At 42.0% G+C, this 17,328-nt stretch overlaps 1 protein-coding gene across 2 annotated transcripts in view; it reads right to left on the reverse strand.

Annotated features, from left to right (window-relative positions):
- LOC308393598 (SH3 domain-binding protein 4-A-like) overlaps positions 1 to 17,328 on the reverse strand; it is a 58,494-nt gene that overhangs the window by 19,477 nt on the left and 21,689 nt on the right. Inside the window, exon 4 of one of the 2 annotated variants that reach the window (XR_013971005.1) lies at positions 120 to 246. The exons of the other annotated variant lie outside the window; for it this stretch is intronic. The gene's annotated coding sequence lies outside the window, so the exon portion shown is untranslated. The remainder of the gene's footprint in view (positions 1 to 119; positions 247 to 17,328) is intronic. 2 annotated transcript variants of the gene reach the window in all.

The raw sequence follows: 17,328 nt of genomic DNA on the forward strand, positions 1-17,328 counted from the left end.
ACCCGGGGTAGCGGTCACGTCCGGTTGGGGGCTTTGTTGGCTCTCAGGTGACTGTTTCCTCGCGGCTGCGTGCAGCGGGGCTAGGGGAGGGTCTGTGCTGACGGACGTGGGTTACTGACCTGGCAACCTGGCTGCCCCTGGGTGGGTCCGGGATGGGCGTGAGGTTCTGGGGGCGCTCCGTCTCTGGGCTGGGGCCCGGGCCGGGCCTCGGGGGCTTGGGTCCTGGAAGTCTAAGCATCTTAATACCTTAGCCAAAAGAGAAGGGTTGTAGTCTCTAGACAACTAGCCCCCCCCCCCCCCCCCCCCCCCACGCACACACACACCCCAACCCAAAAAATCAAATGTGTTGCTATTGGTTTTTAATTCAATATATGAGCGTGCATATAGCATTTAATTTGTGCATTTCTAACTGCGGATAAAAACTGTCAGTTCTGTTTCATAAATCGGGTATTTCAGAGGGTCAGGGAGTGAAAAACAGGGGAAATGATGAGATGAGGAACTGCAGGAGCTTCACTTCAGCTCAGATGAAACCAAACCTCCGACATGTAATCAGGGTAAAGTAAAACCTCTCACTGTGCTGCTACTGGAAAGTGGTTTCCATTGAAAACCACTGAACTAATTCATTATTCATTTCTTACGAGTAATTGATTAATAATTGATATCAAATGCTAGAAGACAGCCCAGAGGCTTCATTTTACAGGTCTTATAGCTTTCTGCAATTTCTGACATTTAATGATACGGAGCTAACATGAAAGACGAGATGTTTTTTACTATAGATATATAAACAGTTTTTATTTGTGCACTTCCTACTATTTCATGGTGCAACAAGAGTCAGCTCTACTGGTTGTGGCACACTCCATCTCACCCCGATGGTCATGAGCTCTGGGTAATGACCGAAAGAATGAGACTGGGAATACCAGCAGCCAAAATGAGCTTCTTCAGCCATGGTTCATTTTCCATTTGGACCTCTGTGTTTTGCACTTTGTTTAACCTTTTCACTCACTGTTTAGTTTAGTTTTCGCTTTTATGTTTGCTTTCACCCACTGTTTAACATTAAGGACCAACAATGAATCGATTGGGTTTAGCCACTGAAAAGCCTCAGTTAGGTTTAGGTGGTAACAAGCTCTTGGTCAGGGTCAGGGTCAGGGTTGGGCTCTAAAAACACCCCAGTGAAGTTTAGGTACGATAAACTACTTGGGAAGTGTTTTTCCTGTTGACAGTTATAGGTTATAGTTATCATCTCTGTTAGATTTGTATTGTTGATTGTCATTTATGCTTAGAAATATTTACTTATATATGCTTAGAGTTTTGTAATTAGTTGTAGATTGGTAGAGGTTTTGATCCTTGATAGTCTGCAAACTTTGTGTGTATTAGACAGCACTTTGGGAGCATGAGAGGTCATACCGTGTCTTATTATTTTATGGTAGGATTAACGTAGTTGCGTCTGTTCTAGTCTAAGTGCTCTTTGTTTAGATGAACTGCAGGACTTCCTCACCGTGTTATCTAGGATGAACCATCTAGGGTGAGGGGGAGGCTACCCTCTTCCTGACCAAGGATGTTTGACCCTTTGATCAGCAGTCCACACACACACACACACACACACACACACAGGCAAGGTACTCTTTGTTTGTATGTAGACGTCATATGTTAATGAACTTATGCATATTCATGTAACCTCAATAAAAGGACAGTGTATGGGAGAACGGACGAGACCAACTGGAGTCAAGCGGTTGTCCAGTTCTCTCCCGTGCACGAGTAACATGAAGAACTTTGCCTATTTGTGTCTTGCTTAGCAGTGTAATTATATTGTCTTAACGTTCCAGCGAATAGGTTTATGCTACAAACCTAACATTAATTGGTCCTTCGATGCCGGAGCCCTGGAATTGCATTCACCGAGGGGAGGAGAGGCACGCTGAAAGCCTGACGTCAGCCGGGAAGTTCCTGTGGATTCGCGGTCTGTCTTTTCTCCTCGATGAATGACGGTCGGCGGGATTCGGGCTGATATTACACTCTAAGCAACGCCAAGTAAGTTGAGAAGAGGCCGACTCTATAACCGTGTCGTTGTGCAGTCTCCGCCACTGTGTGAGGCGTTGAGAAGAGGCCGACTCTATAACCGTGTCGTTGTGCAGTCTCCGCCACTGTGTGAGGCGTTGAGAAGTTCGCTACTTTGTGTAGCGATACCCGGGTTCCTTGCTACTTTGTGGAGCAAGAGGTTCCTCGCTACTTTGTGTGGCTAGAGGTGAGTTCTCCGCCGCTTTGTGGGGCGTTGAGAAGTTCCGCGGGGTCCAGATTGTGCTGGACGATAGGCCTATTTTGTGTTGTTGTTGTTGTTGTTGTTGTTGTTGTTGTTGTTGTTGTGTGAGTGTGTGCGGAGCAGAACATGTGGTCTGTGACACCGACTGTTGTTGTTATCATGGGTTTCTAAGCAACCAAGAGTGAGTCGGAGGGAGACAGACGTTTGTGCTGGACTTTGCTCCTGGCAGCACAAAGTATTTATGTAAAAAAGAGAGGGAGCGACGGCTCCACAGCTGCGCGGGTTCACGCGAGCGCGGTCACGCGGGTTTCACGCGGACCTGAGCCGTGCGGTTAATCGCAGGCTTAAAAATGGAAGAGATTAAAATGTTAGAAGTTTTCAGAAAACACACCAGCCTTGAAGAGCGTGTGGAGAAGGCCAGCCCACATCAGCAGCTATGCTCTGGTGGGTGGCTGTCCCCCCACCCCTTGCTGACACAAAACATTAACTCTTCAGCCTGTGTGCCAGACCATAGACGTAATTGAGGTGGATAGTTGTTAAAAGTCATCTACATTACGCTTGTGGTTGCTTAAATTCAGTACGATGACATGTGAGGTGAAGTGATATAGATAAATATTTAAACTACTGAAGTGCATAGAGGCACTTGACCTGTGTGGAAGACTGTCGTCTTATTATGAACCATTGTTGAGATATACAGCACACCTGTGAAAACAACTAATATGCTGAACCCTGTATGAAACATCTAAAAGTACATGATGGAGAAGCTGAGTTGAATATGAAAGTGTAAGACTTTGCCACTGTGGGCAGAGCAACTACTGTGTGATGTTGCGTTGCAGTTTTTTTTTTTCTTCTGAGCTGATGAGCAGGCTACACATTATCAGATCGAGAGCTGTCTGAGAACTACTCTAAGAGAGGGAAACAGCGCTATGATAACTGTGATAACTGGAGTGTGCAACGTTTCCATGAGCAGTTTTCCTGCATCTTGACTTGTGTGTAGAGTGTTCATAACATCAGCATCATGTTTTTGATTATTTGTTTTGTTGGGTTGAAAAATAGTTAAATAAACTGGTGATCATATTTACGGATCACCATGGCACATATCATCAGCCATGTGATTTATTTTTGCAGATGACAAAGTGAGTGTGAATGTGTCTGACATCACAGTGTTTTTGTGCGCTGTGTAAGAGTAATTGCCTTTGATTGTGAGTGACAGCGGTGATTTTGCAGGTCACCAGCTATTGTAAATAAAAAAAAAAAAAAAAAAAAAAAAGAGTGAATAAGAGGGAGAATTTATATTGTAGGAAAAAATAATAGGAAAAAATAATCATAGGAAAAAGGTTTTGTGTTGATCAACCAAAAAAAACAACTATAATTTCATTTTCTGCTTTTAAGAAAAGACTGTTCACAAAAACACAGAGCGAGAGAGAGAGAGAGATATGTGTTGATTAAGCAGTGATGATAATAATGAAATGTCTTAGTTTGTCACTTTCAGGTGAAAAGCAGACCTGAATCAATTTTCCACATGCAGCGGTCGGAAGAAAGTTATAGTTTAACATCATTGGAAACATGCAGGCCAAGTTTCTGGCTGACTTATTTACAGTGCCATGTGTTTCTCAACCTCACAAGCGATCTCACTCCTCCCTGAAGATAAGGAATGCAGCTCCATGATAAAGAGACAGCAGCAAGTCCTGAGCACAAAAAGTCCCAGCAAAGCAGCAGCAATGTGGATAAACAGCAGCAGAAGAAAGCAAACCCATCTTCCTGTCTGATTGGATGAATTCCACGGAGGGGCGAGCAAGATGGCGGTGGCAGCATGTTGAAATGCTCAAAAAGGACTGAGTGACTCGGGCAAGCCACATGCAGCTAGCATGCTGGCTAGCGACATGAAAGAAATGGACCCTTCGTGATGCGTTCAACGTGCCAGCGCTGTGGTGGGAAAGGCTCCATCATAAACACGCCCTGCGCCGAGGTTCAGGCCAAGAAGAAGAAGACGATGACTTCCAAGCCCAAGAAGGTCGGCCTCAGCGTGGGCGAGCTGATTGTGAAAGCCGTGGCCGCTCTCAAGAAGGCTCTGGCTGCCGGAGGCTACGATGTGGACAAGAACAAGGCCCGTGTCAAGACCGCCATCAAGAGTCTGGTGGCGAAGGGCACTCTGGTGCAGACCAAGGGCACCGGGGCCTCCGGATCCTTCAAGATGAACAGGGTTACTGAGACCAAAGCTAAGACGCCCGCCGCGGCCAAAGCCAAGAAACCGGCAGCAGCTGCTAAGAAGTCGCCCAGGAAGGCAGCAGCAGCAGCACTTCAGCCACTAGCACGAAGTCAACCGCATCAGAGGACAATAGTGAGAGTGGCTGTGACTTCACTGTGCATGTGAAGAAAACGTTTGAGGAGAACTGAACAGTTGGAGTTTGACATTTGCCACCTGTGGAGTAAAATGGCAAGAAGAGACAGTGGGACACAGGACAAAGCTGAAGGAGAACTGCCGGCTGTTGGACTGTTGAAGTGGGAGAGGACAATAGAGTGAGAAGACTAGGTGAGAACACATAGGAATTATTTAATGTGGGAAATCAAAATTTGGGTTAGCAAACCTGGGGAAAAACAAAACTGACTGCTTAAGTTGGAAAATTGAGACGGAGTCTGAAACATTGCGAAAATAGAAACATATACAAAATCACACACACACAAGCAGAACATGCATTAACCCTACTAACAATTCCAAACACAAAATGACTCATGAAGACTCATAGCACATTAGTTAAGAAATGATTAAATAATAGCAGAGAAGTGTGTAGGAAAGGCAGCTTTAAGAACATGCTCTGCTGGAGATGCAGCTCCACAGACATGCATTAGACCTGCCTAATAACACAAACACATGTAATGAAAATTAGCTTGTTATCTTTCATCAGTGTTAAAATAGTGTCAATTTAGCAGACACTTGTTATTAAATACTGAATTTATCTAATGCAAAAAATTGACTCTCCAGGTTGCAGGACAACAGTTTAACTTTTGTGGGAAAAAAGATCCTGGTTTGACCAACCAGTGATCAGACAATAAATTTAGTTGTTAAAATGGTAAATTGGGAGAAGCTTCCTGCTTGATTGAGGCAGCACATGTAATTTACTGTATGAGGGAAATTGTCTTTTGTGATACTATTTTGAACATGCTTTTCTGTCGTCCTGTCAACTTAGTGGGTTAATAGTTGATATGCAAATTAGTGATCGGTTTTAGATTAATGAAAGGTGATTGAATTCTAGCACGAGTGAATGAGATGTGTTGGAGTTGTTGTGTGTTGAGTGGAGACTCTAAAACACTGAGTTTCCTGCTTTGATGTGCGAGTGAATCCTGTATTTAGATACACAACTCTGAATACGTCAGAACAGACTGTTTTGTGAAGTGCATGACAGCATGTCACATGTTTTATGATGAAGGGAAAAGGAAAATTGAATAAAATAGATCTGTGGCCTAAATGAGTGAAGAGCACAGACCTGGTAATTAAACTCATAGCTAATAAGACATTAGGATTATGTTGTGTGTTGTGCAGCTGATGGTTGATTTGGAGTGAATCTAGCTGATGATTTTTCTTTTGTTGTGAAGTTGAGCCTGCCGATTAGTATGATGGTATGATGAACCATGCTAATGGTATGATTTACCTGAGATGAGGAGTTTGTGTCATGACTTAACAAGGCCTTTTTATTTTGATACTTTCACAGTGCACTGAAAGTTTTGTTTGATAATCTCTGTTATTTTTCATTTTTATCTTTTGAATAGGCACTGATTTTGTTTGTCTATTTTCTTTTCTTTAAGCAGATCTGCACGTCGGGAATTAAAAATGCTACACGTCGTCGAGAAAATTGTGCCAAGTGAGTTCTCCACATTTAAATGGACTCTGGAGAAAGCCACTTATTTGGGACAATTATTAAATGACAGTCCCAGTCCAAAAGGATTCAGCGATGTAATCCAAACTAAAGTTCTTCTTTTTCTTTTTGAAATGACGTCATTTTGCTGAGAGTGGAAACTAAATGCGACGATAGGTTCCACTATCAGCAAAGAAAGAAAGAATGAATGCATGAATGAGTGAGTGAAAGGAAAACAAACTGACTGACTGGTAAAAGCTGACAAAAGCTGACAAGACTTTACTGATGTAACACGACTGTGTGAAGTTGACCCCCGCCTGGCAGGGGTGCAGATGAGTCTGTGTGTGCTTCCCTTTACAGGAGCAGAAAGATGACAGCAACACTCGAGGTTGCATGATGATTTAACCTTTTAAATGCCATTTTCTGTGTCTGTGCATTTATCAGGTGTGTTATTCATAGGCTTGAGTTGCTCACAGAGATATCTGTGACAAAGTATGCATACGCCTGCGCAAGCGTTAATATTTGCATTTTCTTTTCTTACAGCATGCCAGTTCTTCATGTGAATTGATGATGCGATTTATACCAGGACAACTGGTTGATGTTTTTTCCTACTACAGGATTTCTGGGTTTATGTGTGAGGAAAACTGTGTTTACAGGTTATGAGTGGTGATGCTGTTGCATTGTGTTGATGGGAAAATGTGAAGGTTACTTTGATAATGTGAATAACATGTGTGAAATTTCCTGTGTTGAGAACTGGTGTTACTTCTTTCCACAGCTAGGGTTGACTTTATGGTGTTTTTATGGCACCTCTGGAACCTGTTGACCTGTGTCTGACCTCTGTCTGACTACAGTCAATGTGTATTGCTAATGTTAGTTTCTTTGAGAATGCTGTGGAAGATTCAGCTGAAACGGACAAGTGACATGAGTAAAACAAATAAGAGATACAGTGTTTCTGGGGTAGTTTGATATGGGCTCATTAGCTGGCCACTTTTGAGCCCATAGTCATATATAAGTGGAGTGACTTTGCTTAAGAGCAGTCACCGATTACATTAATGTTGCCTGAGTACATGGGATGATCCATGTCTGAGGTGACTTATGAAAATAATTGTAGTTTGCTGATTTGAGAAAACCTGCACATGACACTTGTCTTGCTGATGTTGAATGCTTCTTGTCCTTATGATACAATTGTTTACAGGTATGGAGTTTGATTTTACTTCCAGATTTTGTTTTCCAGGCCATGATGGTGTGTATGCAGGCTCCTGGGAGAGCCAGGTGTTAAGCAAACTTAATATGCAAAGCACACTAACATTTTCATTGCAGGATTATAGGTCCAGGGTGGTGCTGCTCCAGGGGAGGAGATGCCCTGATGTTGCCTGGGATATGATCTAGCTAATCTTTTTCTTTAAGACAGGAATCCAGGTTTGATGAGTTGACTCATGGGTGTGTCCATGCGTCAAGAGGAGGGGTCCAAGGATTAACATTAAACAATGTTTTTTATTATTGTTGCAGTGATTTGTGTGATTAGCCGTTTTATTTACAAATATTAAACCTATGCAAGTGGTGCACCCATGTTCAGATGAGGCTTTGATGGCCTATAAGTGAAGTTCACTGAACTAAAGAATGTGGTTTGATGATTGTTGACATACTCTCCAAATAGTTTGTCTTCCTAGCAAGGAAATACAGGTGCAGCAGTAATCTCCTGAGAAATCTTCAGAGGCCCAGTGAGAAGCGCATAGCTGACAGGACCAGGCAGTGGTTGAGGTCAAAGATCAAGCTGGTTGGGGCCCATCATGAAATCAGACCTTGGAGCCACAGCAAGGACCATGAAACTGCCTGCAAAATAGAGGAGAGGATCGTCCACAAGATGGGAGAGAGGCTTCAGGAGGATCAGAGATCATCTTCAGCACAGCAGACAGGACACAGAGAGCTGTGCTACTAAGCTTCCAGGAAATCAAGAGGAGACTTCCCACAGCAAGATTTTAAATAAAATGAAAGATTCAATATTGACGCTGAGGAAGACAACTAAGGTGTACGACGTGCTCTGCCTTAAACCTTCAGCAGCGTTGGAACATGAAAACTCGTGGGATGAGGGGAGCGTGCCAAGCTCCATCGACAGCGCAGAAGGAGTTCGAGGATGACATCATGATTCTGTGAAAGCACAGGAACCAGAAGCTATGGTGGTGATGACAGCAGTTTCCTATGAACATCACCTAATGCTGTGCCACTATACTGTGCATACGATGACACTCTGAAGGCTGCTGGGATCATAACAGCAGTAAGACAAGAGAACCCTGCACCCTTTCCACAGAGGTGTTTCTCTGCAGAGCGTGGACAATGAAGGAGTCATAAATATCCCCCTCGCAGGATGAAGGCCTGAAGTGAGGTAATGGGAGGCCATAAAACTAGAGTGCTGAGAGGTCTGCAGCTCTGGAAATAGCTGAGAACCATGTTGACAAACAACAAAACTAACTGGTATGTTTGAATGTTTATTCTACATACGTTTGGACTCTGGTCCTATGGACAACGATGGAAACAACTGGAAGAGACATTCATGACGCCCTGCAGAACTCAAACCACTCTGCAGAGAGACATGTGATGTGCACACCTGGAGGAAGCATTACCAAGCTGAGATGTTTTTGAAAATGTTACTTTTTTATTTTCACTATTAAATTAACAATTTCTTTGTTTGCTCGTAAGATGCAGTTTGCCATGAGATGAGCTCAATGAATGGGATAACTGCTAATACATTTGTTAAACTGTGTACCTTTTCAGTAATTTAGGGTGATTTGACATATGCTGAGTATAAAAAGGTTTGCATTGAAACTGTCAGACATGAGGTATTCATACCTGGGAACTTTTCAGGCATAAAGGTCAAAAAGGGGGGAAATGTTAGATTTGTATTGTTGATTGTCATTTATGCTTAGAAATATTTACTTATATATGCTTAGAGTTTTGTAATTAGTTGTAGATTGGTAGAGGTTTTGATCCTTGATAGTCTGCAAACTTTGTGTGTATTAGACAGCACTTTGGGAGCATGAGAGGTCATACCGTGTCTTATTATTTTATGGTAGGATTAACGTAGTTGCGTCTGTTCTAGTCTAAGTGCTCTTTGTTTAGATGAACTGCAGGACTTCCTCACCGTGTTATCTAGGATGAACCATCTAGGGTGAGGGGGAGGCTACCCTCTTCCTGACCAAGGATGTTTGACCCTTTGATCAGCAGTCCACACACACACACACACACACACACACACAGGCAAGGTACTCTTTGTTTGTATGTAGACGTCATATGTTAATGAACTTATGCATATTCATGTAACCTCAATAAAAGGACAGTGTATGGGAGAACGGACGAGACCAACTGGAGTCAAGCGGTTGTCCAGTTCTCTCCCGTGCACGAGTAACATGAAGAACTTTGCCTATTTGTGTCTTGCTTAGCAGTGTAATTATATTGTCTTAACGTTCCAGCGAATAGGTTTATGCTACAAACCTAACAATCTCTTCCCTGTGTTCCCTGCATCTTATTGTCAAATTTCTGTTTGTGGACCTGGGCTGTTTTGTTACTTCCTGTTTTATTTTGATAGTCTTTTGTCGCTTATGCTTTGTGTTTAGTTTTACTTCCTGTACCTTGTGTCACTTGAGTTATGCTTGCTTGTTTACCCACCTGCTCCTAATTTCCCTTATCAACTTGGCTGTATGTCTGGCCTCAGTTTTCGCCTTGTCTTTTATTGTGATGTCTTTAACTCTTCCTGTTTTTATCCACAGTATAACTTCTATTTATGTTGGTGGGCTTTGTTTTATTTAGCTTTTTTGGATTTCCTCTATACCAAAATAAAGATTTTTTTGCTTTGTTAGTCTCAAGAGTCTCCATTTGGGTCCATTATCTACACTCTATGACAGGTTTAGGCAACAGCTACTAAAACTAATTGACTGCAGCAACAACTACTTGGTTAAATTTTGGAACTAAAAGGTGCTTCATTGTGTTTAGAAAAAGATGATTGTTTAGGTTAAAATATAACTGAATAACCATCCGTATTGATAAATGACAGTTTGGGGTTATGATCACTTCCAACAAACGAGTCCTTGTGCATAAGATATATACCAACAGCTTATTACACATCTCAGCTTCCCAGTGAACACATCAATAAATTGTTGCTGAGAGAAAGATATTTGAAATATTACACTTAGATGTGGTTTAGCTTTGATGGACAATAAAGTTTCCATATAAATGCACTGCTCAAAAATTAAATAAATAAAAGGAACACTTTATAGCAGCGACACTGAGCCTATAGCAGTGTAGGGTCAGTGTCACTACTTGTAACATGATGTCATACTTGGACTCTACAGAGGTTGCCTGTATTTGTATAGCGCTTTTCTAGTCCCTAAGGACCCCAAAGCGCTATACACAACATGTCATCCACCCATTCACACACTGGTGATGGCAAGCTACATTGTAACCACAGCCACCCTGGGGCGCACTGACAGAGGTGAGGCTGCCGGACACTGGCGCCACCGGGCCCTCTGACCACCACCAGTAGGCAACGGGTGAAGTGTCTTGCCCAAGGACACAACCACCGAGACTGTCCAAGCCGGGGCTCGAACCGGTAACCTTCTAATTACAAGGCGAACTCCCAACTCTTGAGCCACTATTGAGCCACTATTATTGTTCTTGTTGGAAATTATTGTTGTAAACAGCTGCAAAAATGTGAGCATAAAGGTTAATAAAATTCATGCCCTTTAGAAATAACTGCAGGTCTAATTCTCCCTGCTGGTTTAACCTTTAAGAAAGCAGTTAAATATAACAAATACCAAAGTCCTTGATTTAATTTGGTGAACCCAGAAAAAGCCTTGTTTTTGTTTACTATAATAATCCATCTGATTTATTTTACAGCTTGTGCAAAACCAAAATACTTAATCCTTTAACCTTATAATTCCAGAACCATGTAACTTCCAGTAATTACAATAACCTAGTTTAACCTCCTAAGACCTGAACTCTTTCATGGCATGCATTTTAAATTTTTCTTTGCTATTTGGGTTGATTGGGACCTGAGGAATGTAAAAACAAAGAATTACCAAATTTTTTCTTTTTACCTAATTTTTGTTTCGGAGTCAAAGGAGATCCACGTATGAGGACATTGTTTTTAAATTTTGATAGAACGGTGGCAGTATAATGTCCTCGTAAGTGGCCTTTGTAGAGAAAAATTAAGTATTTTCGTCTAGACATCCCAAAATGTGATGTCCACATATGTGGACGCCAGGTCCTAGGAGGTTAAACTTCTTTACCTCCTCCGTCTTTCCTAATGCAGATTACAGGCCTGCCATAAGATTAATTAACCTGAATCACCTACAATGTTCAGGTCAGTCTTTTCAAACCAAACTGAGATGTTAATTTATTTTCTCTCTAACACCTGCCTGATGAGTACTTTGGCCTTTCACTGTGACGTCCTCCATCTGCTGACTCAGGCTTCACGCAGGTCTCAGCCTAAATATAGTGCCGGTCAGGCCAGGCTATCCAAACATGTCAGGTGCTGTCTAGAAATGGCATGATGTGTTTGAATGCAAGGCTGGAGCTCCTACAAATGTAGGAGAGGTGTGTTATTTTAAGCCAGAAAGGATTAAAGCAGGAAGGACCTGGTGGTTCATGAGATCATAAGAAAACTGGGAAACCAGTGAGTGCAACAGGCATCTTAAAAGGAATTAGGCAGTCCTGGATTTTTTTGGTTTCTGGAAAGAGATAATAGTCATCCAACTCTCAGATATGTACCACATGCTCAGTGTGCACCAGATGGAGGTGAGGGGTCAGTGTCTTGCTCAAGGACACTGTCAGCTGTTGTTTCAGCACCAGCTGGAGTCATTTACATTTCACTACCTTCTCTATTTTGTCTTTGGGGACATTTTTTGTTTTCTGGACTTAATTCTACTAAATAATGCTGCTTTGTATTTTTATTTTATCGCTAATAAAAATGCCTATAATAAAGAAAAACATCAGTTTTAATGTACTACTTTGACTGATACAGCTATGTCAGTTAATAAAAACAACTAAAATCATAAAAGCAGGAAGGAAGTCATACAGTATTTAAAGAGCCTACCTTGTATGACGTTTACAAACTAAAATATGCACAATACCAATATTAAGTTTAAACATTTTGGTAAAATTACATCTGAGGAATTGTACCATTTCATGGTACTGATAACATAAAAATTAGAGGACCACGACGGGATCCTTGAGGAACTCCACTACTGATAGCAAAACAGCAGCAAAGTCTACAAAGCTACAAAATAACTGATGCATCATTCCTTCATCCAATTCCAATGTCGAGCTTGGTTTTTCCAGCTTATTAACTAACAACGTGTTTATGAACCAAAAATAGAAAACGTTCTGCTCCACGAGTGACTGAAGCACTGAAACTGTAGGAGATAGTAGCGGGCTGCAGGAAGACCCCGGAGCAGACGGACAGACGGAGCTGACAGCTGACCGAGCGGCTGTCAGATAAATGAGCTCCACTTCCAAAAGCTTTGACAGGAGAGCGGCAGGGAAAGAGGGGGTGAGCACGAGCAGGGCGGATGATAATACTGACAGGTAGCAAAGAGAGCCAGACAGAGAAAATGAATACAAGGCAGGCAGATGAGAACAGAAATACAAACAGAAAAAGCTGAAGGACAACAGTATCTCAGACAGATGAGCAAACAGACAAATGTTGTTTTTTGCCCAATTTTGTCATTTTTATCATAAAATGACATTAAATTTAATAAACATTCAGCCAAAACCATTAAATGTCCTCATATTAAAAGAGCAAAAGCAGCTTTTGCCAACACAAAGATTACTTTATGATCAATAGTGAGCTTTACCCTGAATAGAAGGTTAGGTTTAATTTTTAAATGTGAACTGAGAAATTAGTTTCTGTTTAAAACACAAAAATTAAAACTGAACTGATAAACTTGTTTCATGACATTTCTCAATATTTTATATATTTTAATTTATCACTTTGGTCATATAATCCCAGTATGTCAAAGTGGCTGGCCTAACTCTTATCAACATTACAGATGAGGCCCCCTGGGCATCATACTTTAAATCAATGAGTAATTTTTTATATACAGGGCTGATGTGATTAAGAGGTTTCAAATTAACCCAAATCACAATCTTTTCTTAAAGTTAGGTGAACAGCTCTTGGTGCCAAACCTGAAAGTAAAACAAGAAGCTCCTAACCGAGACATGAACTGAGGTATCCTAACTTACAAAGTTCACTTGGTCTACTACATACAGTACCAACCCTTCAACCTATTAATGTGGGCTCAAAAAGAAAAAAAGAGACCATTATATCGTAAGATCTAACACTGACAAAGCACACCTTGTGTGAGAGATAAAATGGCAAATTAAAACAAATGAAATACCAGCAATTGCTATCACCTGGCAACTTGCCAGGGGATGAATGACCAATCCCTGGGATTGTGCCACTGAGTCCTAAAGCTTGGCTACCTCTGCGTAGTTCTCAAGAAACCCTGTGGGTGTTAAGAGGTTGAAGAAGAAGCCTCTAGCTGATTCCCCAACAGGAATTAAAGTTACTTTATTAGACTCATCAAGAACTTGGATCTTTTCTCTTTGCAGGGTCCTTAGCACAAACTGGCCAGGATTTATTTGGAAAAAAACACTCTTTGTTTGTGTGGAGGTGAGGTTCTTAGCTGCAGAGGATCTAATGTTTCTCAAACACATTTCTCTTTTGAGGTCCAACAAACCTGCTGCAGCCTGTTCTGGTTAATCAGTCTGTTCAAATATTCATCGCTTAATTAACATGCTGATTTTTACTGGCTGTCACAGGGGAAGGAAGAGAATGTGCATGTATGAAGAAGCCTAATTTTTCTGAGCTGTGGTGCCATTGCTCTTTAGTTTAATGGCCTTGGTTTCAGTTCGGAGGATTGATTACGTCCCCTTCTGGAGTGATTCTCCCCGCCTCCATGCACGGATCTATTATTAAAAGACGGCCTCCTGGCCTTTGAGCTACTCTGCCCTGCTGACAAGAATAAGGGGCGGCTTTCTCATATCGTCCTTTGCCTTTGCAACTCGATACAGGGCGTTAAAAAGATCTGCCGGGTTGGTGTCAGGTGCTCCCAAGCCCTCCAGCTCCATCCTGATCAATGCCTGTGCTCGCATTTCACATGGGAACACCTGTCGGCCAGTGGAGGAGAGGGCTGCTGTAAATCCTGAACCAAGAGTGCTTATTCTGCAGGAATATTCTCCCTTTTTAGGGAGCTGGGAAATTAGAGCAGAAATCTCTGACTTTCTTAAAGACAAAAAGTTCTAGTGTTTTTTTGCCATATTCCCCCCTTTTAGTTTGCAGCTTGTTGCTTCTCTGGTGTAATTTTCTCCCTGTCTTGCATTAAACTGATTACTTGAACACATGTGCGGTCATGCTGGAGACTAAAGACGGCAAGATTAGCAGGGCTTTGTTTGTGCAGCTATTGTTCAATGAAAACTGTCTAAGATAATAAAAAGATTTGGATATATTTTAAGCGATTACCGTATTTCCCGGACTACAAAGCGCACCTGAATATTAGCCGCACAAGCTAAAATCAGGGGAAAATCCTGTTTTGTACATACATTAGCCGCACCTGACCAAAAGCCGCAGGTGTTTCAATGTTGACTTATCATATGTAAGAGAATGTGCACAAAGGGAATTGTCAGGAAAGAGATGGCTGTTTGGAGACACACCCCTTTTATTAATATTTTGAAAAACAAGTTATGGGTACATATTTGCATAACTTTTTAGGTATATGTACAAGTAGCGGTAATTACAAGTACGAAACATGCACTGTGCTTCATAAATGAGTAACAAATGTAGTACATAACAATAACCTACAGCACACCAGAAAAATAGATTCAGACTACCTTTTAGGCTCAGGTGCAGTGACACGGCTTTAACAAGAAGAAAAGTCAGTCATTCACCACCATCTTCCTGCGCACTAAAACCACCAAAGTCCTCTTCTCCAGTGTCGGATACGAACAGGCTCAGGATGGCTTCGTCATCCACTCTCAGCTTCTCTCCTTCGTTGTCACTTACAAAACCAAAGAAATCCTCGTTGTCAGTGTCAGAGTCAAACACCCTCAGAAGGGCCGTGGCGGTGTCCTCCTCTCCATCATGCAGCAGTGCAGCCCTTCAAAATCCGTTGGTGATCGTGGATGTTTTCACACTTTTCCACGCTGTCAGGTTCCACCGGTGGAGTTGAGCATAACTTGCTTTTCGCAAGTTTATCGCCGCTCGTCATCCACGACTCCCGCTGAACGCGTAGCGTTAATTTGAAGTTTGTTTTTCGCGCTACTTGTACGGCACTATGTTGCCTGGCGGATGGACACGTGACCAACATACCACTCTTGAACCCAGATACTGTGTGTCTGATCACATGCCCTTCCGCCAGGCAACGTAGTGCCGTACAACAGCGGAACAAACAAAACAAATCGTCTTACGATATGACAAAAATCATGGACAATCCATAGAAAAGCCGCACCTGACTAAAAGCCGCAGGGTTCAAAGCTTGTGCAAAAAGTAGCGGCTTATAGCCCGACAATTACGGTACATAAGCAGATCAGCTTTAAGTATTGCAGAGCAGGAACTCAAGAGAAAGCTGCAGACAGCGGGATATTTGCAGAGCAGTAGCAGGAGGCTCTTACTGCAGTTTGTGCACATCATCAAAAGATTTTTACTGTGATTGTCATACAGGAAAAAAAATCCAGCTGTGCCAGCACGCCTGAAACTGCTTATGTCTTGCCTTGGTGCAAATGTGCCCCTGTGACTGAGAAGTGCATTATGATGCGTTTATTTGGCAACATACCCTGGACACAGCAGTTGGAGAAAAAAAAAAAAAAGGGGGGGGGGGGGGGGGGGAGAAACTGCCACTTTGGCCATTTTTTTATTCCCCTGAAGAGGAAACCTCGGCTTGAACTTCATCACTGAACCTTCTACGTTCACACAATGCCATAGAGAAATGAAAAGTTGTTCCAGTGCACATGGCTAAAATGATAAACTGCGCAGCGGTCTGAGCAATTTAACGCAAAGGGAGTTTGGGGGATAGTTCATAAACTACTACTTTTTTCTGTTCCTCCTTTTATATTTTGCCCCCCTCACTCTTTCTTTCTTGTTTCGACCTCCTGCTGCATCTCAGACCTCCTGTAATGACTGCTGCTGTGGAGAAAAAGCAACAGAAATAAGAGCGAAAAGGGAAAAAAAATCCTGAGAAATCTTTTCAACTCTGCTGCTGTGTGGGCTCACAAAGAAAATAAAGAGAGTGAGGGAGCCAGGAAGAGAAATAAGTAGTAATAGATCCAAAAAAATGGATTAAAAGAAAATGTTGGTGGAACAATTATGGCACCTTAATTAGGAGTGAGAGGAGAATTATGGGAGCTAAGCACACGCTCTTTCTTTGAACAATCTTGTGACTTAATTTAAAAGATAATTCCAGCCAGTGTGACATTAAACATTGCTTAGCAAAGTCTCATCTTGAATTTCTGCATTTTGATTTTTGAAACCAGGCATGATGAGTCACAAACTGAAGAAAAGCTACATGCCTAATAGTCAGTCACTAGGTATTCACCTTAAAAGGGAATATAATTTACAAAATGAACACTGTGTTTAATGGCATTAATTCAAATTAGCAACAGCCTGGAGTCTGTGATTTGGACTCCATGATTCAGTAGTTTTGTTTGGCACTTTGTTTTCAGACAAATAGATTTTTTAGTTTGTCTTTCACTTCCTGGTTAGGTTTGCATTTAGACTGAAGCCTATACAAGCTGTCACAGGATGAGAGGTGCTGTATGTGCCGCAACAGCCTTTCAATCTGGTTGAGGTCTGGACTTTGCCTGGGGCACTGAGGCACTCTGATTATTTTCTTTTTCATTCATTTTGTTGTATATTTGGTGCTGTGCTTTGGATCATTATCCTGTTGCGTGACCCATTTTGGTCTGGGCATTCAGACACATGGCCTCGCATATGATCCTAGAATACTTTGGTATACAGAGGACTTCATAGTCTGACGCAAATCATGACCCCTCCACCACCGTGCTGACAGCTGGTATGAGGTGTTTGTGCTGATAAGCTGAGTTGGGTTTGTGTACTGTAGCCAAACATCTCCACTTTGTTTTCTGTCTGTACTTTGCAAACCTAAGCTGTGCTCCCATGTTCTTTTTACCAAGATGAACCTTTCTCCTTCCAAACAAGTCATACTTGTTCAG

This window comes from Rhamphochromis sp. 'chilingali' (genome assembly GCF_963969265.1).
Source record: "Rhamphochromis sp. 'chilingali' genome assembly, chromosome: 3".
NCBI lineage: Eukaryota > Metazoa > Chordata > Actinopteri > Cichliformes > Cichlidae > Rhamphochromis > Rhamphochromis sp. 'chilingali'.